General features: G+C 36.7%; 1 protein-coding gene and 1 long non-coding RNA gene across 2 annotated transcripts in view; one reads left to right on the forward strand and one right to left on the reverse strand.

The window, feature by feature from the left end:
• LOC592988 (glycogen debranching enzyme) overlaps nt 1-3,063 on the reverse strand; it is a 58,447-nt gene extending 55,384 nt beyond the window's left edge. The window contains exon 1 of the mRNA XM_030995571.1: nt 2,985-3,063. The gene's annotated coding sequence lies outside the window, so the exon portion shown is untranslated. The remainder of the gene's footprint in view (nt 1-2,984) is intronic.
• On the forward strand, nt 1,182-2,141 carry LOC115928429. The gene is made up of 2 exons (XR_004066051.1): nt 1,182-1,407; nt 2,033-2,141. It is a non-coding gene; the product is annotated as an uncharacterized LOC115928429 (long non-coding RNA).
• Nucleotides 3,064-26,054: the final 22,991 nt, after the last annotated feature.

Here is a 26,054-nt window from a genome sequence, read left to right on the forward strand (position 1 = left end):
GTAGGGTGGTCAAGAGTTAATTTTCCAGTTTATCCATAGACAATGTACATGACGGTAGGGTGGTGAAAAGTTAGCGTAGGGTGGTGAAAAATTAATATTCCAGTTTATCCATAGACAATGTACATGACGGTAGGGTGGTGAAAAGTTAGCGTAGGGTGGTGAAGAGTTAATATTCCAGCTTATCCATAGACAATGTACATGGCGCTAGGGTGGTGAAGAGTTAATATTCCAGCTTATCCATAGACAATGTACATGGCGCTAGGGTGGTGAAAAGTTAGCGTAGGGTGGTGAAGAGTTAATATTCCAGCTTATCCATAGACAATGTACATGGCGCTAGGGTGGTGAAAAGTTAGCGTAGGGTGGTGAAGAGTTAATATTCCAGCTCATCCATAGACAATGTACATGACGGTAGGGTGGTGAAAAGTTAGCGTAGGGTGGTGAAAAATTAATATTCCAGGTTATCCATAGACAATGTACATGACGGTAGGTGGTGAAAAGTTAGCGTAGGGTGGTGAAGAGTTAATATTCCAGCTTATCCATAGACAATGTACATGGTGCTAGGGTGGTGAAAAGTTAGCGTAGGGTGGTGAAGAGTTAATATTCCAGTTTATCCATAGACAATGTACATGACGGTAGGGTGGTGAAAAGTTAGCGTAGGGTGGTGAAAAATTAATATTCCAGCTTATCCATAGACAATGTACATGACGGTAGGGTGGTGAAAAGTTAGCGTAGGGTGGTGAAAAGTTAATATTCCACTTTATCCATAGACAATGCACATGACGGTAGGGTGGTGAAAAGTTAGCGTAGGGTGGTGAAAAATTAAATATTCCAGTTTATCCATAGACACTGTACATGGCGCTATATGGTGAAAAGTTAGCGTAGGGTGGTGAAGAGTTAATATTCCAGCTTATCCATAGACAATGCACATGACGGTAGGGTGGTGAAAAGTTAGCGTAGGGTGGTGAAAAATTAAATATTCCAGTTTATCCATAGACACTGTACATGGCGCTATATGGTGAAAAGTTAGCGTAGGGTGGTGAAGAGTTATTATTCCAACTTATCCATAGATAATGTACATGGCGTACGCTAGGGTGGTGAAAAGTTAGTGTCACTACATCAGGATGTAGTGAAGAAATGTGCATTTCTTATATAGTTTGAAGAGTCTTATTATGAGACTATACCAGTGTCTTAATATGCCTACCAGCATATCTTGGGGGCTATTGTTTACTTTAAGATTATACTACTAGTCACAGAGACAGGAAGTTCTTTGTTCTTCTCCACCTATGTTCTGGGAGAAGCAAACTCCAGTCATTCTGAATGTCGAAGTGATGCAGTAAGGTCCGAGTTACATAACATTGCAGCAGAAAGTTTTAGTTATTTTGTGGAACAAACTACAGGCCCAATTCGGTAAGAATACGATATCTATTTCTATATATGTTATTTGATATATACTAGAATGCTAGGATGTATCTTAATATAATCTAAGTTGAGTTTGGTAGAATTTTATAGGAGTTTCGTAAAGATGATGTTAGATGTTGTACCTAGCTTTTAGGAGTAGACAAAGAGATGAGTGTGTATAATGTATAGTGTAGAAAGCCGAGTTCTTTGTCTTTGTCAGCAGAAGTTACAGTACATTTAAGTGTTTCAAAGTAGCAAAGATTCTGCTACTATGTAGATGATAACTTGTTTATCATATATATAGTTCATGTCGAATTTAGAGCAAAACTAAGTGTTTAGGAAAGAAACAATTTTCTTTGTTAGTTATTTAGCACAGGAACTTAAGTGACGAACCGCATCTGAATGCGGCCCTGTTCACACTCATGTACCTTTGCTTGTGTGTACTGTTAATAGTTTACTGCATAGTTTCAATGCAGGGTGTGTTCACATAGATATTTAATCCAGTTTAACTTTAATCTTGTGTCATATATTAATGTGTAGTAATCAGTATCTTTAATTTAGCTATAGAGTTTTTACATGCTTACATGCTGAAACATTTATTCATTATTTGTTTGTTTGTTTATTATCATTACAGATTGTTATCTGAAGGTTTACCGGAGATAGTAATTAACCTGAAGGTTGTACCGAAGATATGAAAGTGAAGTTACGAGTTGCTGAATAAAACAGAAGTTGGTTGGACTTTAGCAAATTGTTTCCAGTGTTAATTTTCATCGGTGTGCCTTGTGAATAACAACAGTTGGATTTATTGTTAGACGAAACTCCTTCATATAAAGATTTATGAAGGCAGCCACAGTTAGCGTAGGGTGGTGAAGAGTTAATATTCCAGTTTATCCATAGACAATGTACATGACGCTAGGGTGGTGAAAAGTTAGCGTAGGGTGGTGAAGAGTTGATATTCCAGCTTATCCATAGACAATGTACATGACGGTATAGGGTGGTGAAAAGTCAGCGTAGGGTGGTGAAGAGTTAATATTCCACTTTTATCCATAATTGACAATTTACATATGACGCTAGGGTGGTGAAAAGTTGAGATCGTGAAAAATTATATCCATAGAAAATATGTACATGACGGTGACATAATGGTGAATAGTTTCTGTGATTTGGTATTTAAAGAGTCAATGCCCCCTTTCCCAGAGAAAAGGCATATATATGCATGACATGCTTATAATTATGGTGCGGGAATATATTGCAATTCGAAAGAAGATAATAACGTTTTAATTTCTAACATAAATGAGGTGAGGTCTTAGTATAATTCTTTGATTTGCCCCCAAGTACTGCGCTGTACCCCCCCCCCCCTCCATCATCTACTCTCACTATATCCGACCACCATGCCTATTTTAATTGGTAGCCAGCCATCGTTGCACTGATCATGCCTGATGGATACAATACACAAAGAATATATTGCGTGTGTGTAGTATAGCGGTTGTACGTGTACAATGCGATCCTTACACTTATCAAATTGGCATTTTTTACACATAAGATGGGCTACCTTCATCTCCGATTAGGTGTGTGAAGAAAAGCTTCACCCGCTTCTTTCATGCGCTCGGTATTCCCAGGGTCGCCACCACAGAAATTACCAGTCGGCCGGTACGTGCGGACGTACCGCCACCGGTGGCCGTAGGCATGACATGGGTTACGTGCGACGGCATACATTATGCATTACAGGCCAAGAACGACCCGGAAGTGCATATTTTTTTTTACACAACTGTTTAGCCACTTCAGTCAAATATACTGTGCAAACGACTAGAGACAGAGTCTAGCATTACCCTTAGCAGTTTTGTTGGATTGCTGGAGCTGCATGTACCGTGTGTACATATTCGTTATTTGTTTCGGGTTAAATCTATCCTCTCTTCTATTTCATTATGTATTTCTGTGTTCTCCTTCAATCTATCCTCTTTTCTTTTGGCATGTATTTCTTTTTTTTCTCTTCAATCCATATCCTTCTCCCTCGTTCTTTGTTTTTCCTTCAATCTATCCTAGCCACCAGGGGCGTAAATCCCGGGGGGGGGGGGGGCTGGGGGGGGGGCTGCATCCCCCCTGGCTTGAAGTAGGGGGATGGCCTGTACAATCATCCCCCTGAGATTACAAAAAAAAGAGAGAACAAAAAAAGGAAGAAGAAGAAGAAGGGGGGGGGGGGGGAATGTGATTGTTTCACTTTCAGCATAATGCATGAGAAATGAGTTGTTTTATTTAAATGTATGTATAACTGTATAGCCTACACGTATACAGTATGTCACGATCATTAAGAGTAGTTGCGCGACGTGCGCGAACAGGGGCGTACGCAGAATTTTTTCAAGGGGGGGGGGGGTTTAAAATCTGGCCCAAAATATTTTGCTCCCGAAAATTTGAAAATCGCGCCGGCCGAAAAGTCGCTCAGTGGGGGGGGGGGGGGGGGGGGGGGGGGGGGGGGGGTAAGCGGACACTTTTTTGTTTTGTTTTGGTAGTCCAAAAAAAAATCGCAACGACTCAGCCAACCGTAAAGTCGCTCAGTGGGGTTTATTTTTCGTTGGGGGGGGGGTAAGGTCACTTTACGTTAGCCGTGGGCATAATTTTTTAATTTTTTTAATTTTTTTTTTAATTTAAACAAAAAACCAAAACAAAACAAAAAGAAAACAAAGGGGGGGGGGTTAGTTTTTTTTAGGGGGTTTACACACATAAAAATACCAAAGGGGGGGGGTTTGAACCCCAAAACCACCCCCTGCGTACGCCCCTGTGCGCGAACAAGCACTTCATAAACTTCAGAATAATTTTTCGTTATTTTGCAAGGTATTATTATAGCCTAGACGTAAAGTGCGCCAGCGCGCGAGCGCTTAAAAAGTGCAATCACGTACAGTAGATGCCCGCCCCCCCCCCCACTCAGTGTTATTTAGGGTACGAGTATGCTCGTTCCTTCCCTTTGAAAGCACCCCCCCCCCTATCTCAGGACTGCCAACCGTTTCTGAATCCCCCTTTCGCCGGCTTTTTGCTGGCTTTTCCTGCATTGGAGACCCCCCCCCCCCCAATCCGGAACACTGCTAAATGTACCACTCCCCCCCCCCCAATTTCAGGTGAGCTCTAGTTGATCGAGGGGGGCTGGGGGGGGGGGGGGGCTGGGGGCCAATGTTTTTACTATTCAAAATGAAATAATCCTGAATGAGCTTTCAAACTAGTAGGAGTTTCAGGAATTCGATCCCGGGATTTGATCAATTTTTCTATGATATTCAAGATATTTTATAACCCCTTTTTTACATTTCTCAGGAGTCCAAGGAGAGAGAGAAAAAAACCCACCCCTTTTTAAAGAAATCCCCGGGTGAAAAGTCAAATACACCCCCCCCCCCCCCCCCCCCCCCCCCCCCCCCCCCCCCCCCCCCCCCCCCCCCCCCCCCCCCCCCCCCCCCCCCACCCCTCGGTACGGATTTACGCCCCTGCTAGCGACGATCTTCTCCTTCGTTATTTATTTCTTTTGTTCTCCTTTATTCTAACCTCTTCTCTTTTGTTTTATGTATTTCTTTGTTTCTCCTTCAATCTATCGATCCTTTTCTCCTTCGTCATCTCTTTGTTTCAGTATAACCTGATAGATTCCCTTTCTCCTTCTTTATTTATTTCTCTGTTTTTCCTTAGTCTAGATGATCCTCTTAGCTCTTCAATTATGTATTTCTATGTTCTTCCTTTGACTTATCCACTTCTCTTGCCTTGGCATTGTTTTTCCTTCTCCATATCCTCTCCACTATCCTTGTTTTTTCCATAGAGATATATACTACTTATTAAGTATATATCTCTATGGTTTTTTCCTTTCTATCATTTTCCCCTTCCTGGATGTACGTGCTTGCACATATAGTGCGCTGACGACTTAGACTCTTTCACCAGAGCACTTCTTGGAATTTTTCGCGAAAATGGCTAAACAGTTGTGTAAAAAAAATATGCGCTACCCGGAAATAGATCGAGACTACTCTCGGTGTGTCTCAATATTTTTGAAAACTTCATCTTTTGGCCTATGCGGTGTACCTACATGCCACGCCCCTCCCCACCCTTTTCTGTCCGATTTACGCCAGACTGCCCCCCCCCCAACAATTCATTCGTGATCTATTTTTTGTTCATTTATTTGATGTGTGTGTGTGTGTGTGTGTATGTTTGTTTGTTTAAAGTTATGTTTTGTTTGTGTTTTGGCGGTTTAGTTCTCCATTTCCATTTTTGTCTTGTTCACAAACTGTATAAACTTTTTTTAATTAATTAGGCATATATGCACAACCAAAGCCTTCATGTATATGGCATTCATACCATGCTCATACCAAGAAAATCTTTGGACAATATTTTTTTGTAGTCATTGGTCTACTTTTATTTTTGTTCTTCATTGTTTTGTCATTTCTTCTTCTATGTTCATATTATATCACTGCTGTATATTGGTAATACATGAATCAATTCCAAGTAATTGTTAGTGGACTTAGTAATTTGAAATATTATAGACATGGCCTACATTTTAATTCTGACCCACAAAATAAAGGCAACCTAAATGTGAAATGTTGTTTGAAACAAATAAAGCAAACATTTCGCAGGGGGGAAAATGGACCAAAAATGAATTAAAAAAGAAACTTTCATCCAGTACAACTGTACAAGCATATAGTGGTTTCAGAAGATCGAAGAGGATAATGACAAATGATATTCATAATCATGCAGTCACTTCAACCGTTTATTGGCAACAAATGAATCTTAATCATATGAACACTAAATGTTGGATGTGAATGTGCTCTATCTTTAAAAAAATTAATTAAAACAAATCATGCAGGAAGTCAAGTTTTTTGATCACTTTGATTGTATCAAGACTGCATTAAATGTTAGAGGAGATGTGCCATTATAACAGCCAAGCTTGCTTTCAGTAATGGGTTTAAATCCAAGATCGATGTTTGTGCCTTCATACAAAAACTGTTAAATATCTATCCGTTCTCTTTATGTAGGAGGGTGTGTCTTAGATTCTTTTTTAAACTGGTACTGGTATTTGTTGTGTATGACCAAAATAATTAGCCATGCCATTGGGTGAAATCATATTCTCTACCTGTGCTCTCTAGCCAACACAAAACAATACAAGCGATAATAGTAATACCAATAATAATTACTGGGTCTTTTTTATTCAGGGTAACCAAATCGGTATAGATATCACTGATCATGTGGGCCCCTCAACTATTACACTTTTACTATAAATTATTTCAAAGGAGAATCAAGCAGCTCTTTCTTGTCAAGAGCTACCAGGAAATTAATGTTGCAGGTCTGATTTTGTTTTTAATGGGTTTTATTTTGTATGTTTTTGTTAATAGATAAGACTCAAGTATTACCGGTAGGTTCAAATAACTAATTCAAGCTGAACACGTGTACATTTTTCGCCGTTTCTGAAACCAGTGGACTACAATGATATAAATCATTTGTCATACATGTTCATTGCATCAGGGTAGTATACCCAAAATTGTCAAACAGCACAATACCGAGTGAGTCAAAAAAAAGTTTACACCTAGAAAATTGCTAATTATTTTTAAAATCATCTATGAACAGTAAATTATTATACATCTTATGAAAGAGTGTTTTATCCCGAATCATTTGGTACCATTTTGTGTGGTATGTGTTCACGCTTGGATGAACAGGTGACATTGTTTGCGAGAGTGCAAAAATCGACTTGCGCCAAAATGATGCCTACAGTATATGTTGGGATTAGCGGAGTGAGAGAATGGATTGAATGTATCAAAATTGAAGTGCATTGCATAATGGATTTTGCAACGGGCAAAGTCACACACACCCACACACGCCCGCACAAATGTTCGTCGATATTTAATATTCGATATTTGATATGTGTGGCATGATTAATTTTGTTAGGGATGACACTCCACAACGACTGCTCTTCTTAATTTCATTGATAAAGTTTCTTATGCAATTGATTCTAGACAGTTCACAATTGGTTTATTTCTTGATTTAAGTAAAGCCTTTGATACTTTAGATCATGTAATTTTGTTACGTAAATTAGAGGCTTATGGTATTCGTGGAATTCTTTTGCAATTATTTAAAGATTATTTATCAAATCGTCAACAATTTGTTTCTATTCAAAATCAACAATCTTCATATTTGCCCATTCGTTGTGGAGTGCCCCAGGGTTCAATACTTGGTCCTTTACTTTTTTTAATTTATATTAATGATATTGTGAGTTCATCTGATTTGTTACATTTTATATTATTTGCAGACGATACCAGCGTGTTCATGTCTCATAATAATCTCCGTACGCTAGTTGATTCATTCAATTCTGAAATAAATAAATTAAGTGAATGGTTGATCAACAATAAACTAGTTTTGAATGTTGATAAAACCCAATATATTGTATTCACTAAACGACGTATTGAAGATAATTTTGCAATCAATTTTTATGGTCATCAAATTAATCGTACTTCTTGTGTGAAATTTTTAGGTGTTCATATCGATGAATCTTTGACATGGCATGAACACGTTGGTGTCGTATGCAATCGTGTTGCCAAAGCTGTTGGCATTATTTACCGTTTGAGACATTTTCCAAGACATATTTTAGTTATGTTATATTATGCATTGATTTTCTCCAATGTCAATTATTGTAATATTGCTTGGTCAAACAATCATGATTATTTTATTACTAAACTATTTGTTTTGCAGAAAAAAGCCATAAGAATAATTTCTAATTCACCATATCATGCTCATACTTTGCCAATGATCTTTTCCCAGTTAAATCTCCTAAATGTTTATGACATTAATAGATTGAATATTGCAATATTTATGTTTATGTGTTCTAGAGGCTTATTACCATCTCCAATTACATCAACATTTATTTTAAATAGTAACATACATAATTATAATACACGTAATGCTGTTGAATACCATCTGCCAAAAGTTAGAACTAATATTTCAAAGTTTACTATTTTTTATAAAGGTCCTCATCTATGGAGCACGATTCCAAACCATCTAAAGAATCAACCTTCCTTAAATAGTTTTAAACGTTCCTTCCGATTGTTTTTATCAAATTTGTACTCAACAACCTGAATATCATAGTATATATATATGTTATTTTTTTTGTATAATGTTTTCCTTTTCCGTTTTACTGTTTCTACCTGCTTTCTTTTTCTTCTTAATGTTATGTTAATTACGTACTTGTTTAGGGGTCAACGTTTAACAAGGCTAAATGCTCTTTTTTGTTGACCCCTCATTCGACATAAATTTTCTTTCTTAACTAGTTTCCTTGTTATTTTTATTGTATTCATATTATCTGTAATGTTACCCTTCTACATGTATTTATATATTTCTCTTTTTTTTTAATACTCTGTATGTATTGTATATGTTTTTTTTATGAAGAATGAAATAAATACCATACCATACCATACCATTTGGATCTGCAAAGACCGAATCAATACCAAAATCCCAATTGTTTTATTTAAACATCACACAGGCAACTTTGGCGCAAGTCGATGTTTGCACTCTGGCAAACAATGTGTTTATCCAAGCGTGAACACATACCACACAAAAATGGTACCAATTGATTTGGGATAAAACACTCTTTCATAAGACATATAACAATTTAATGTTCATCGATGATTTATTTTAATAATTAGTAATTTTCTAGGTGTAAACTTTTTTAGACTCACACTGTATGACGGCCATCTTTGAAAAAAATACTGGTACCCCAAAAATAGAAAAATAGTCAATTCCGGTAGTAATGCTCCTTTTTGAAAAAGTCTGGACGAGAAACTTGTTTTTTCTGTTATTTGGCCTAGAGTATTATATTATGTTGTAATAATACCCCTCATGTTAAAAAAAAAAAAAAAAAAAAAAAAAAAAAAAAAAAAAAACCTCTTTGTATGGAAAGATATCAACACTACATCATCTAAAAAACAGCCTGTCAGGAGCAGTTCTAGGATTTTATTGAGTGGTATTATGTAAGAGAGTGTACAGTAGAAATACTTATCATTGTTATTTATTATAGCTCAAACTCAAAGCCACATATTATAAAAGGAACACAAGAGTTCCTCCAGTTCTTGCAGCTCCAAAGTTAATTTAAGGGAAACAGTTTTTTTTCTAGTACTCTAAGGAAATACAAATCTTGACTGAAATCTTGAAAATCAGCTCAAGCCATTTGTACCCGAAGGCATTTGTACCCGATTGTACTTCCCATAAAAAGCATGTTTGTATTACATAATAAATCTTTTTAATATTCACACATTTCAAAATGTGACGTAAGAGGTCATAGCTAATTACCTTAAGTCGATTTTTAAAAAGTAGTTGCGATTGTGTAAAAGGTAAATTTTGACTTTGCAACTAGAAAACCCTCATTGCAACCAATTCCAGAATAATGACTAACACTTTGTAAATTATTTTAATTCAATTTAATTCAATTTTCAAGTGACCAAACAGAGTTGAAACAAAACATCATAGAGACAAAAGTTTCACTGATAAACTTTAATATCATTTATTACTTATTTTACCCACTAATCCAAAGATATAAACATATATAATAAACATGTTCTTAAATATTCTGAATCATAACGGCACAATGAGATTCATAGAGGATAAATTCTGTACAAAAATCTAAAGTGATTTATATAGACCAAAAGTGAAGACATTTCTTCTAAAAAACAGTGGAAAGAAATGAAAGACAAGAAAAAATGAGAAACTAGTTATCAAATCTAACTATATGTGTATGGTGTGATAAACACCAATAGCTATAGGTCACCCTGATACATTGTATCTCATTTGCAAAGTTTCATTTGAAAAAGAGAGAGCTTTCTTAGTTGTAGATCTTTGTGTCAACACGATTCATACCAGTTGTAAGCTCACAGACTACCGGTAGTTAATTTTTGCAAGTTTCAAGCTATGAATTCAAGAACTGGGGGGCATTTCACACAGCCTTTTTTCAATGACAAATAACAAAAATCAGTGACAAATCTGTTGATATCCAATCAGAAGCAAGGATTTCAGTAGCTTATAACACAAATTGTCATTTGTCACTGATGACAAGTTTTGTGAAACGCCCCCTGGTATACAGCCCTCATCCACATTCCTTATCGGACATAGATTCCAACACTAAATAAAGTGTGAAAATAAGGTGAATTTGTTGCATTTTGTTCATACAAGTATAAACTTATTTTCTTCAAATATGAAACAGATGTATAATTTCTAAACATCAATAATGGCACAATGTGATACCTGTATACAGCTGAAAGAAAATAAACCAATGCAGAACGGCTTACGTTTGAAGAACCACGGCCCTAGCTACAAAATACTCATTGTACCATCGCCACTTTTTAAAACTTTGTGTGAATGGGGGAAAAATGCAAGATTGAAACTTAAAGCTATGTTCCCATAAGTGAGGACTACAAAATGCAAAAGTGAATATAATTTTGCAACACAAACGGCATGTTAAACATTCAAAACACACGCACACCAAATAACAAAGGGAATATTAAGTGAAAATATTCAGGAGTGATGTACATTCATACAAAATAGACTTGGAATGCTTTTCGTTCAGTGCCAGAACAACAATGGCTGCATAATCATTCTGATTGGCAATTTGCCAAAAGAATAAACTAGTTTCATTGATTGAATATGAAAACCGTACTTGCAATATTTCATGCAGTGATCATAAGAAAATGTCGAGTTGAATTTGTTCACCTTTGATATTTTGATCACATTAAAGCGAAATATACTGGCTAAATACTAGGTATAAAGAACCCATTCTGGCAAGACATAATAATAATAATGATAATATTCATTGGATTTATATAGTGCCTTTTTCAGAGGGTACTTTGATGGGGAAATAGAAAAGTCTTTGGAAATTCTATATTAAGAGTGAATACTATTAAATAGTGAGCAAAAACCCCTTAAATAATTTAAAGTATAAAGCAATACAATACCCAAATTCTTTAAAACTTTAGGAATAAAAGTTAAGCAATGAAACAAATTTGAATAAAGTGATGTAATAAAAAAAAATTGCACCATTTATGAAACATTTAATTTTTTTATAAACTCATAGTACTGCTGTCACTGTGAATCTATAAACAAATAAATAAGTTATTTCCTGTCCCTATATTTGAGAGGAAAATAGAAAACCTTAAAGGGGAAGTTCAACTTGATATTGAGGTACCTCACAGAGTTGCCAATTTGTGTTTGATTGATCGCAACTTCACAAATTCATATCTATCTTATTTTCATGCAGAGTTTGCTCAAAATTTCACTGGCCTATTCCTCTACTTTTTCTCTGCTTCTATTAAAGGCACACTGCCATACTTGTAGCTACTTGCTCCCTCTATATAGAAAACTTCCCCAATCGGTGCCTGTTGGTCCCCCATGATCCTCTTTTTCTAAAATTATTCCATGCTCTGCTGTTCAGGCGCGAGGCCTGCTTTGAACACTCCAATTTTTTCAAAGTAAACGTTCTTGCCCAGTAGTGGTGACGGTCTTTAAAACCAACTTAATATCAAGGTGGACTTCCCCTTTAAATTAGCTTTGAATACTTTTGATTACCTCAGATATATCTAACCTCGTACCTATGTCAAATACTAAATTGATTTCAAACCGACCGCCTCGTGGCCATTGAGGCAATATATTATTTGGTTTGGTTTATTGTCAGTCCGATGTCCGGTGGTGTCATAGGTAGGTGGGACTGAGGAAAAGGCGTTTATCGAAATCATGAATACGTCATCAATTCCTGATGAATACATCAAATCATAGCTTCCCGTCGGTTACCATGAATGTTCTCATCAACGATGTCAAATTATTTATCCTACATAAAAATACACCCTGCTCAATATAGAAGGCTGACATTTGGTCCTCTGTCACAAGATAATTCATAATTTATACCAAAACTATCCACAAAAATATCATTTCATGCAATTTGAATTCATGTAGATGGTATACCCTCTGACTTTTAATAATACACTACCCAGTACGAAAAAGACAAAATAATTGGTTAAAACTGTTTCACCCTGTGTGATACATCTCCTCTTTACAGATTAAAAACATAACTAATATGTATACAAAGTGCCACAAAGTGTAATCACTTTTACAATCCACTATGTGATATTTTACCAAAAATGAATGAAGATTTGTTGGAACATCATTGAATAAGCATTTACAATTCCTAAAACCCTCAATTTCGAACTCAAGTATTTTGGGTTGTTTTTTTTTGGTGCAAAACAGATTGCTCAGTCAGTACCGTATATAAACATGCGTAATTTATCATTTGTATACATTGTATAAATTTCATGCATTGGTCTACCATTTTTAACCTACCGGAATTGTACAAAAAAGATTATTAAACAATATTACAGCTTATATAATATTAGTCTACACATATTTATATTTTTATAATTAAAATCCCTATACCTCCATGGGTACACTCGTCAAAGAGAAGAACAAAGATATTATAATAATTTTTGGTTGTTAATTTTAACTTGTTTCACAGAAATCTATTTTTTCAAAGACTCTTCACGATTTTCAAATGCTGTGAGAAATAGTGCATAAAAACAGTATATGGTAGCAGGGAGCAATTAAATGTATGCAAGAAAAGCTTTCATCTTCTTTTCTACCAACTTTAAAATTGATTACCAGTAAGCAAGATTTAATCCAGGAGACTTTCTCACTTATTCTTTAGTTTCTTGCTCGTTTCCTTTGCCTCCAGATCACTGGAGCGAAGAAAGGCGACAGAGAAGAGTCAGAACCCCTATTCAGTGACGGATTAAATCCTTTTAATCCAGAATGGATACACACACATAGGTTATTCCTTTCTTTTTAGAGCACCTTTCTTGAAAGGAGACTTGCTTCAAAATCGATAATGTGGGCATTGTCCCATCCAATTTTATGACCAGTACAAAGGTGTGTGGGGCAATGAGACGAGGTTATCTGGTGCCAGGGCTCATAATACGCAAGGGGCATGACTATTTTCAGGCAGCCATGCTTGCAAACGAGGAGGTGGCTACAGGATTAGTGAAGGGCATGTACTGCAACTGCTGAAGGAGATGGCTTATTTAATGCAAGGGCTTTTTTTTAATAGTGCTCTAATTCGCGCTGCAGTAGCTGTATCAGCTAGATATTGTAGTTTCTGTGAAACGACGAACAAAGCATTTTCTTATCTTTATCTTTACATTTCAAACCATGCATTTGAAGACTGGTAAGGGTTCAAGGGTCAGATAATCCACAAAGTGAGACTTAGAGAAAATGGGTTAACTTCTCAATGCCAATGAAGGTCAATGTACTCATGGAGGTTATAAACATTTCAATTAACTACATGTACAGTACATGCAAGTGCGTACATCACCTGATAGAACAGCCTTACACCATGATAGGTACCCTTCTCACCACACATCAATCAATTTTAAGATATAAACTACAATGTTATTAATTCAGTGAACAGATAAGGAATATCACTTGGTTAGACTTCTTTCTCTCTAATAAGCACCACGAGGTGCAATCAACATCATCCAAACACAACTCCGGCAGAGCTTAGGTTTTATTTCGTATTACAATACATAAAGTCTGTACAAGAAGATGCATGTTTTACCTTTTTTTTTTAAGGTACAATGTGCTACCAATGAAGGAAATAAATTCACTCTATATTATTAAATTACCGGTAGAGGTTTTAGTATTTTGAATCATAAAATTTTGCAGGGTTAAATAGCACCATTTTGATGGTGTCCTGAATGCTGTCTTGGTTGTCGTGCTCGTACAGGCTTGAAGATTTATCTCAGAAATCTGTGGGAACAAAAATTGGGGAAAATATGTCATTGGTTACATTGATTAGATTAAATTACACTCTTGGTTCTCACAGTGAAGTATCATTTCAATAAAATCTTTTAGGAATAATTGAAAACTGTTACCAGGTAATCATAATAGGTTCTGGCAAAGTTAAAGCCGACTAAATGTATATACATTACATGTATAATATTGAAAAATTTATGAAAACTGCATACCCTGAAAAATGCTAACACAGATATGTGTGGTCTATTGCACATCTATATATATATATACAGTGTATATATATATCTTAACATAAGAATCTTTCCTAATCCTGTCATCTGATTAGTTGAAAGTGAAGTCGTGTTTTTTACTATGCCCCGCAAAAATTATCTATGCCCGCAATATTTGAAGAATAATATAATCATTTTGTATGTGCTGTGAAATTTTCATGAGCTTTGAAGCTAAAATAAGGGAGATACATGAAGGTGAATTTTTGATGAAATTTGCTCCTCTCTTCGAACAGGGCCTCGATAGCCGTTACGAATTCAAAAGCTTTGCCGACTTTGGGGGTTTTTAATTGCACCCTAGCCCCTCGTCTGTATACACCAACAGAAAGCTCATGAGCCAAAGATTACAATAATATCAATTATATGCTATTTTTGTGTCTGTCGGAGGAGTAACAGCTCTCTGAAAAGTCCAAATCTAAAGCTTTGAAAATCAGAAAATGTTGACCTAAAAATCTTATGTGGAGTACCCATTTTCACAACGACTTTGCATGACTTAAGCATGGCTCAACACTTCAGCTTAATATAACCAAGTTGATGTGGTCTACGTGTTATGTCGTCACCGTAACAGCAGCAAATTGACCCCTGTTGACCTGTAATTTGGAAGGGTGTGGGAAATGAAATTTTACTTTGCTTTTGTGCAATACTGACAGGGAAAATATATTTGTTATTCATTTATATTTGTATTCTACGTTCATTGATATAAAGCTGTATTTTCATCTCATAGGGTCTTTACGCTATACTCACTATTGTTGAATACTGTACATGTAAGATACCAGGGGGGGGGGGGGGTGTTTTACTAAGGCTAAAATCAACTTTAAGTTGGACATAACTATGGCAGGCCATTCATGCCACTAGTTCCTCTAACCATTCCTGGCATGGGTTTCTCAAGGGACGTATAAATCATGGTCACAAATCTACATCTTTGTATAGTTCATTATTGAAGGTTTAAAAAAAAAAAATCATGATTGAGAAACCAAAAGTGAGAGCAACCAGTGGCATGAATGGCCTGCCATAGTTAAGTTCAACTTAAAGTCGATCTTAGTCTTTGTGAAACACTTCCCAGTTAATACAAAAAGGTGGGCCACATTTTAATTTCACCGGCCTTATCAAACCTCTCAGGTACGCTGATTATATGTACACTGACCTTGAAGTTGAGTATGATGCTGATTGACCTCTGACCTTTGACCTCTACAATTTCCATGCATTACACATCATCAAAGAGAAGTAGGCATCATGATCGATGTTGGCGCTTAAAGCGCTATAGTAGCTCAAGAATTCTTCTTGAGTCACCTGAAGTGATTTGACAAGGAATAGAAAATAGTATCATAATATTAAACAGTACTACTGCTACAACTATAACTACTGCTAGTAATTATAATAATAATTACAATATTAATGGTGATGAAAATATGGATAATAATAATAATAATACTAATAATAATGATATTCATAACGATATCCAGATTTATCATTATTATGTACAGTGTACATGTACATAGAGTACAAGTACACATGAAATGTATACCTGCGTAATAGAACCAGATGCTACCAAGAAGAAAAATCATAATATAAATCCTTGGGCCTTGGCCATGATCAAGGCATGTAATCTAATCAATTAAAATCTCATAACCTTTCCTACTCCTAACATCAGAGCAAGGACATCATCTATGACAACTGGGTCCAAAGTGAATACAAACTAAAAAGCATTGTCATTCATAATCAAACCTGGGGGGTGTTTCATAAAGCTGTTCGTAAAGTTACGCATGACTTTACGAACGACTTGAATATGAAGTGCCAGATAGGTGCCTAAAGTTTGTCCTGATAACCTTAATTAAATTATGGCAAAAAATATATTTTGCATCCAAAATGTTTGTTGTATTTAGAATGTTAAATCTACATCTGCACAGTTCAACTTTAGTTGATGCAGTTAAAAATGATTGAGCATCCCATTTGGCTTTTCATATATAAGTCATTTGTCAAGTCATGTGTAACTTAATTACAAACAGCTTTATGAAACACCCACCTGCATGCCTTCAAGCACCCCCCCCCCCCCCCATGCTTGCTCATGTAGGCATATAAAAAGCAACTCTTCAGGTATAGGGGTACCTACTGTATACATGTAGTGTATACACTATACAGTATGTTTATTGATGCAAGAATGAATAAATGCAGAGAAGCAGCAAACTAACAAACAATGGTCAAAGCATCACAATGACTACTGGATGATCTAATTCCCATTAACACAGGGACACTCTTTTCCTCTAGAAAACAGGGTAACTATCCTACGGCTGTTTCTTGGAAGTTTTTAAAGGGGAAGCCCACCAAAATATTTAATTGGTTTTAATAGAAGAAGAAAAATGAGAGGAACAGGTCAGTGAAAGGATAAGCAAAATCCAATTGAAAATAAGAAAGTTATGATATTTTTGAAGTTGTGATCAATTAAACACAAATTGGCAACTCTGTGACGTATATTGCGAGATCCCTTCCAATTTGCTCTGTATCAAGAGAAAATTCATAAATTTCTATTCTCCCTTAAGAAACTTTTTAATCATACATGCACCCTAAATATAATTATTGCAAATATGTTTTTGTACAACCCCTGTAAGAAAACAATCTATTCCATCATCAATAATTAGAGAAATGAAAGTTTATGGAAATTTCTATACAGAGCAAATTAGAGAGGACCTTGCAAGAAACATGTACCGGTATGTCACAGTGTTGCCAGTTTGTCTTTCACAGATGACAACTTTAAAAAGTTATAACTTCCCTACTTTTAATAGGATATTGCACAAACTTTCATCAATCTGTTTCCCTTGTTTTTGTGCTCTTATAATACATGGAACAGCTAATTATCAGGGTAGACTTCCCCGTTATCAATACTTATCAAGCACCTTCCACCATAACATGACATCAAAATGTTGTGATACTAGTAAAACTGTAACATTTGGAGCAACAGGGGGGCATTTCACAAAGCCTTTTTTCAATGACAAATAACAAAAATCAGTGACAAAGCTGTTGATAACAAATCAGCAGCAAGGATTTCAGTAGCTTATAACAAAAACTGTCACATGTCACTAAAGACAAGTTTTGTGAAACACCCCCAAGACCTACACTGCAAAAGTAAATGGTTACAAAGACACATTTCCGACCTTTTTTTAACCTTGGTTCAATGAAAGAGACCACACGTACATTGTAGCTTGAATAGGAAAAAGTTATTGCACACTTGGGTTGAAAAAATAAAAATAATTCCCAGCCTATGACCTCAACACCTTCTTGCATGCATGCATAATTTATAATTTGATTATCAAGGACAGATTCGGATGCAAACAGTACGCTCCATACATTGTATATACATGTAAATTGATTTGGAGTTGTTTGACTGACTGGTTAACTATTGTAACACGCTGTAGAATAAAACTGTCCTTAAGGCCAAAAAAAAAAAAAAAAACATGTTTAGCGTCCTGTTTTTTTGAAAAATAGGAAGGAGGGGGCCCCCCTTTTTTTTCTTTCAAAATGGCTGCTCGGTACATTTTCCCTGTCAGTCGGGCTATTATTCAAGATGGCCGCCAGCGCTCAAAATACACGGGGGCGGTGGGCGATTCACCCCCGTGAGCTACAAAATCGCCCCGTCAGGTTGCTCACGAGGGCGATCGCAAAATTAAAAATCGCCCCGGTGGAATTATAAAATAAAGATAATCTTTTCTGTTATAACTTTAACACAATATTGAGTTTCAATTTTCAAACCTTAAACCAATGAAATGAAACTAAGATTAGCGTGCAAGATTTCTCGTTTTATGAGTAGGCCTATTACCGATTCAGCTCTCAGTGCAGTGCCGTCAGCAGTGGTTATAGGCCTACTGCGCCGTTAGTAGCGGTTGTGTGCACGCTGCCGCGCCATGTCTGCTGGAGCTGGAAGCGATCGGGCAAAGGCAGAAACATGGTCATGGCCAGGAGAAGATTTTCGTTGTCAGCAAATAATGAACCTCCACCAGTAAATCAATATTAGGGACTTTTAGATTTGCACGATGAGAACGTGGACTGCAAAGTGTGACCTCCTTTTAAGACACTGCCAGTGCTTAAAAGGATGTGATTGCCAGTGCCTTAAAAGGACGCAACACGTCCACGTCCACGCAAATCTAAAAGTCCCTTTTGAGGAGAAGAGGAAGACCAAAATGTCGTGGAATGATATGGTAACATGGGCAGATCTACGGCGGGGGGGGGGGGGGGGGGGGTAGGGGGGGGGGTAGGGGGTTTAACCCCCTCCTCCTATCCCCCGGCCCCCTTGGGCTGCCAAGTGAAAATGTGATATCAAAGCGGGGGGGGGGGGGGGGATTCTGGAGAGAAGGACTACTAATCTATTTTATTTTTTTCAGGGGGCGGGGGGAAGTGAAGCGCCGTTTTAGCATGACTTTCTTTTTAACTCTTACTTTCACCTATCTCAGATAACCCTAAGTTTTTGGTTGCTGCTTTATGTGTAGTTGATAATGCATGATTAAAATAAAGAGAGAGAGAGAGAGAGAGAGAGAACCACCATCATTTTGCAATGGTTCAGGGTTCGTGTAATGTACTTTTGAAACCATTTCTTAGTGTCTCAACCCTAAAAAAATAGCAAAATTATTTTTGAGGAAAAGCATTATACTGAATTAAATAAAGAATAATAGCTTTATATTGGATCATACTAAGACCCCGTTCTCACTCACTTCGTTGGAGCGCTCTAACTAAGACCCGCTCCTCAGGAGCGGTTCTGGGTCTTATTAAGAGCGCTCCAGAGCGCTCTAACGTGCAATGTGAACGGAAAGCGTACTTTGAACGGAAGTGAGCTAGTGACCTTCGGTGCGAAACATGTAGTACGGTACATACGGATTGTATTCCGCGCGCGAAAAAATTGACCCGCCTACCTGAGCTGCCATAGCAACAAGACCACTTTGACTCGTGGAGCGGTTTGAGCCATAAAAACTGCTCGGAGTGTGTACGCTCGCAAACCGTTCCTCAAGACCCGTTCCTCTGGAGCGGTCTGGAGCGGTCTAACTAAGACCACTTTCAAAGTGAGTGAGAACGGGGTCTAATACTGATACGGGCTAAAGACAATGTGGTATTTGTATAGAGGTATTCCAAAATGACATTCTGATAATCAACATTTGTTCTGGTATCAATACGCATAATACAACTGATCTTTATGATTTCTTAATGTGACATAGCTTCTTCTCCCTCTGCAAACAAAACATAAAACAAGTTTATTTAATAAAAGGACCATGCGACAAATAATCATTGTGATTCAAATTGATGCAAGGATTTTTTGAATAAGCAATGCTTTTCACCAGAATCTTCTTTGTAAAAACGACTTTTACAAATCTCAGCCATGCAATTCTGCCACTGTGCTGTAAGATCACTTTGAGATTAGGAGAATGTAATGGGTATTTTAAATTGAATGGAACGTCTCAACTCAGTAAGCATGGCTGAGATTTGTAAAAGTTGTTTTTACAAAGAAGATTCGGGTGAATAGCAGTGCTTATTCAAACAAATATTCGCATCAATTTGAATCACAATCATTATTTGTCGCTTAATCCCTTTTAATGACCATGTTTTCTTTTTCGTTTGCAAGGGGAGAAGAAGATATGTCACGTTAAAGACATCATAAAGATCAGTGTTGTATGCGTATTATATACACAGGCCAGTAACAGCTATGTAGCTTGTAAATTTGTAAGAGGGAAAATGCTGATTGAAATGATAATGAATTGAGGAGTATCATACATTGTGTAGGTACCAATTCAATGGATATTTGTATAAAAAGAGCCCCCGTCAGTAATAAAAAGAGCCCCCGTGAGAAGGCTCACGGGGGCTCTTTTTTCGGGGGAAGAGCCCCCGTGGACAAAAAATTAATTTGAGCCCTGATGGCCGCCGACATTTTTTTAAAAAATTTTAAAATCAGAAAAAGATCCATTTTAGCAGTGTTTTTCATGTGTTTTTTTTCTTTAAAAAAAAAAAAAATTTTAAAAATTCAACAAAAAAAATTCCAAACAAAATAGGAGGCGGCCCCCAAAAAGGAAGCGGGCGGGGACGCTGAACATGTTTATTTTTTTACATGGCCTAATACACATTTTGTTAGGTTTCATTGAAAAAAGAAATGATGCTTTAAACTGTATAATAATTTGGACTAAACAACAATTATATTTTTCTCAAATACAAAAGTCTGTACCGTCCTTTCGGACAATAAAACAATATATCGTCGCCGTTTTCACGAACCGGCACAAGCCACCGAAATCCCTTCAAAATGTAGTTTTTATTTTTTTTGCATTTTTAGCATAAGTTATCAACAATCTTTCATCTCACCAAATTTCAGCATCCAAAACGCTTTAGTTTTTGAGATATCCATGGTTACACAAATGACAAAAACGACACACGAGCCAAAAAGCACGATTCATATTTTCACGAACCGGCACGCGCCGTTATAAGTCAATGGGCTGTGCCGGTTCGTGAAAATATCTTTGCGCTTACAAGACCTAGACGACGCGACACAGGCGGTTGTGCCGGTTCGTGAAAATAAAATACGCGCTAAGACAGCGCGAGCGCTTTTGTCTTGCGCGTAAAGTTACATAGGAAAAACGACACAGTGGCTTGTGCCGGTTCGTGAAAATATTTTTGCTACGTAAACAGCAAAATAATATTTTCACGAACCGGCACGAGAGTCCAAAGCTTCGTAATATTAATAGTAATTGTCATTATGCTTAACAAATGGAATGTATAGAAAATACAGAATATTTTCCTTTCATTGATATGTATTTTGTGATATAAAATTTGACATAAGGCATGTTTCTGGCGAATTCAAAATGGGCTAAACGTAAAACGCGTTTTTCTCAGAATGTACTTATTTCGTTGCGCGTTGGGCTGTGCCGGTTCGTGAAAACGGCGACGATATATCAAGAATAGTTACACAAATGAGAGGCAAGTTAGTATACTTGCTAACAAAACTGACAAATTCTATAAAAAATTGATAAATTTTGAGAGGATTTTGATCGTTTAATATGAGTATATTGAATTTCCTACATCTTTTTTAGTCATGATGTTGCATTCTTATTTAATTTTTTTTCTTTCCCTGATCTACATACATGTATGTTCTGTATATACAGTATAATCATCATATTATTGTTATCAATATGCTACGGTTTCAATAATCGCTTATTATGGTTGATATTCGTTATGTATATCTTATTCTGAACTATTATATGATATTCATTGGAACATGTGTTCAAATATGTTATTTGGAGATTGATTCTGGATAAAATGGCCTGTTGGAGGTTCCAAAAAGTGAAGAAAAAAAAATGTACATGTTTGTGGATTTCTTTCAATGATACATGGAGCAATGAATTGGACCTACCTAGGTGCAACTGAGACAATTCTGTACAGGTACACTGTACATGTACTGTACATGCACATGCATGAGCACTGGCATCTGGTACATCCTCACCCAAAACAATGAATAATAATGATAATGAACAAATCAATTCCATCACAATATGCCCACACGTCTTGGACGAAAGACAATGGCATGTTTTATGAGAATTTGCGTGACATAAAAATGATCATCCTACATGTAATAATAATAATCGCACATAAATAACTATACCTGTTTGAATGTTAATCGCGTCAAACTTGATTTAGTTCAGTCAGTGACAAGATTGGTATTAGTTCAGAAGTAAATAAAAGATGCACTTCCTAACTATTTATTTGTTTCCTACCCCAAAATTTAACAATTCATATCAAATACAAACATTTGATTTTGACTTCATTTAAGTTTTACTATAATTTGGTAAATTCTGATAAACTCAAGTATATTACCCTCAGCCATGAGTGTGCAACTGACGCTTTTTTCTCTCCATTCCACTCATTATTATTATCATTAGTATCATAAGTATTTGTCATTGTAACCCTCTGGTCTCTCCTCCCGGTATAACCAATTGGGGGTGTGCAGGTGGACCACTACACCAGGGTTTCCCCTACTCTTACAAAAATAGCGCAGTGGGTTCTTAATGTGCAAAGGCGGTGACTCTCCTCTACACGGGGCCTTCACTTTAAAGGCACACTGTCCTACTTGTAGCTACTTGCTCCCTCTATATAAAAACTTCCCAAATCGGTGCCTGTTGGTCCCCCATGATCCTCTTTTTCTTATTTTAAATGAGAGCTGAGTTAATGGGATAGCCACCTGTCACAGTGACCTCGCTGGCTCACTGGGTGGTCTAATCCCTTCTGACTGAAGTACCCCCTGTCCACACACAACATTTTCCGTGACTAATCATGATTAGCTATACCGTTTCGCGATAGTGATACCGTTTCGCGATAGTTTTACGACCAAAATTGTAGGTGCGGACGCTCACTAACGATACGTCGTATAACGAAACTAGTCTAACGAAACGCAGGTTTGGGCATCGTTTCGAACTGAAACTCGATAAAGAATCACGCCTAATCACGGAAAATGTTGTGTGTGGACAGGGGGAGTGTAACTAGTGTAACTAACTGGGCGGGGCTTAACGTGACCTCGAGCGAAATGAGACCAGACCTCTTATCACTATCGCGAAACTCTATAAAGAATCACGGAAAATGTTGTGTGTGGACAGGGGGCATTTTATACGATGATTCTTTAGTGACGACGTTTCTTGTGTGTGGACATCCTGGAATTTATACGATGATTCTTTATACGACGTATCGTTATAGAGTTTCGGGATAAATTGTTTTGTGTGTGGACACGCTGACAGTAAAGCCTCCCTTTAAGGTCGTATCTGAGGGACAGAGTGTTTTTCAATGTAACATAGCCTGCATCTATGACACAGGGGAGGGGCAAGTTAAAACACGATGCAGGCTTCAGTCATCCACCTGGGTTGGATATGACTCCACAATCTTTAGTTTGACAGGCAGACGTTTTACCAAATGAGCCAATCATTTAATTATGATGTCCTTCAGATGTGCTTAATACAGCATGTCAGAGAAAATGGTAACTATGTACACTCACATGTGTAGCTCTGCAGGCTAGGCTGTCTGTCCATGAAATTGGTAATCATCAATTAATATTAATTCATATAGTAACCATAAAACTTTGTAAGTGCACATGTATGCTTTTAACAGAGTAATATATAAAAGGCCACAGAGAGTACCTACCTAATAATTAAAGGCCTGCATCACTAATTAACTTAAAAGGATCAGGGCCCCAACATTAAAATCGACTAAAAATTAATCGTAATAATCTATTGTATCTCCAAACCTGCTGCAGTTAATTGTATCTTACCATGGGGTGTGTCTTCTAAACAGGGACAACAATATTTTAACAATTTCGGGGGCTACTTTTCAAGCTTGCTTGCATAAAAATAACACTCTTGAATTTTATTTTGCATTAAACTCTATGCAAACAAAAATGGGGGGGGGGGGAGGGCTCTTTATGACTTTTGGGGGCTCTTATGGGCATTTCGGGGGCAAATTCACCGAGAGCCCCTGTGTATTTTTTCCCTGTTTCTAAAATTAATCGTAAGTCACTATTTACGGTAAAGTCACTATTTACGGTAAAGTTACCATCGATAGAAAGAGATCAATACTTCTATTCACTTAATTTGGGGGATACATGTATCTAATCCATTAATCAATCATAACTCATTTTTATGTTACAGGGCCCGGGAAAGACGGCTAGTACTTTAACACATTACCAGTGGTCCTTATCATAAATGGGATTGGGTCCATATTGACATACGTGTACATGTACACTAGATGAAAAGAGACCTACATGTACAGTATGCATAATATTCAATTATGCAAATAATTGCCTAAGGGAATCAATAACGAACACTCTCCATGTACATGTAGGGCTAAATATAGGTCGAGTGGTCTGCAGGAATATGATGTCAACTGTTTTTAACATCCCATTTAGACAGGAGAAGACAGTATGAAAACTGCTTCAAAAATTGTGCTACAGTGTACTCGGGCAAAATAAAGCAAGATTCTCCATATTCGTAGATAAGGCGAAAAATTCCTGTGATGTCTTCAAACTGTACTGTGCAGTACATGTAAAGAGCTGAGGAATAAAAACCCTACATGTAGAATTAAGTCACCAGACATTTTCTCTATGGCATGTGCAGACCCTATTCCGCCAGCCACACAATGACTTTAATGCATTGTAGACTGTTGGAATGTACATTTACATGTACACTGTACATGTACAGTACTAGTAGTACCTATTTGTTACTAAACCCCTCAAGAAAAGTTTGCAAATCTTATGAGAACATCATATGAACCTCCTTTATAATAAACATACAATAACAAATAATATAACATAATGTAATATAATATAATAATGCCACAAAATATATATACTTAATTCAAATACACTGTAAGTCACATCATATTTTGATATATACATGTATCAAATGTATAGACTCAAAACACTAGAATGAAATACTACATCTTTTATAATACACATGTAAACAGAGTCTTATATTCTAGCGTTGTCGCAGAATATAATTTTCTCCTTAATATGTGGCTTGGCATCACTTGTATTGTATCCTTGGAAAGAAGTACAGTATCCTGCTGTATAGTGCTACATGTACATACTGTAGTATTAAAGCAAAGCATCCAAGCCTAATTGATGGAAATCAGTGATCATCGGGATAGGGACAGGTGATGGGTTGTCATAGTAACAAAAAGCACACTTTCTGAATAACGTAAATCCTGTACAAGATGAAGGCTACTGCCAATTTGTGTGTTAATAATGGTACAGATGTGACCAGGCACCATAAAACCACCAAAAAGCTGCATGGTGTGATTTTCAGTTAAAGCACTACCGGTATAAAAGGTGTTTTTGGTCAGGATGGTCAATTTAAGTATTTAACATTTCCAGGTAGACTTTATTTTCTTCTAGTTTATTTCAACATTTGGAAGCACCAAACAATCTCAAAGAGTTATTTTGGCAGTGTTTTGACTTTTGTAGTCCTATATTTTCTGACCTTGAGATTTTTGTTGTAATTTTGATTTATTTATGACAATGGCTACTGGTCGCATTTTGATTTCCAATAACTTTCAAATGAAGTAAGTAGTGTTGCATTGACACCTAGACATACTAAAGAGCAGGATGTGCTGGGTTATGGGACACTCTAATCATCCCGTCACCAGGGAAAAAAATACATGAAATGCCAAAGAGAGCCCCCCAAAATTTGCATAGAGTTCCATGCAAAACAAATTAAAGAGTGTTATTTTCATGCAAGCAAGCTTGAAAAGTAGCCCCCGAAATTTTTGGGAATTTTTTTTCCCTGCCCTTCACAGAAATTTCTGTAGAGATTTAATCCTCCTTTCGTCACCTTGCACAATACCTTGGGAGTCAGAGTGCTTAAATACTGTAAAAGTAGAAATATTTGTGGTACATTAATTTTCGCGGATTTCGCGCTAAGATCGGGCAAGCGCAAATTTTAGAACTCGCCAAAATATAAGCTTGACTTCTTATTCGTCTTTTTAATAGGCTGAATTGCATGCAACGCGAATTTAAGAACCCCTAAATATGTTTTGGGGTTGCTCAGTGCGAAAAATTAATCACGCAAAAATAACAGCATTTACAGTACACTACAAAAT

Source organism: Strongylocentrotus purpuratus, unplaced genomic scaffold, assembly GCF_000002235.5.
Source record: "Strongylocentrotus purpuratus isolate Spur 01 unplaced genomic scaffold, Spur_5.0 spur5_scaffold_3, whole genome shotgun sequence".
Classification (NCBI taxonomy): Eukaryota; Metazoa; Echinodermata; class Echinoidea; order Camarodonta; family Strongylocentrotidae; genus Strongylocentrotus; species Strongylocentrotus purpuratus.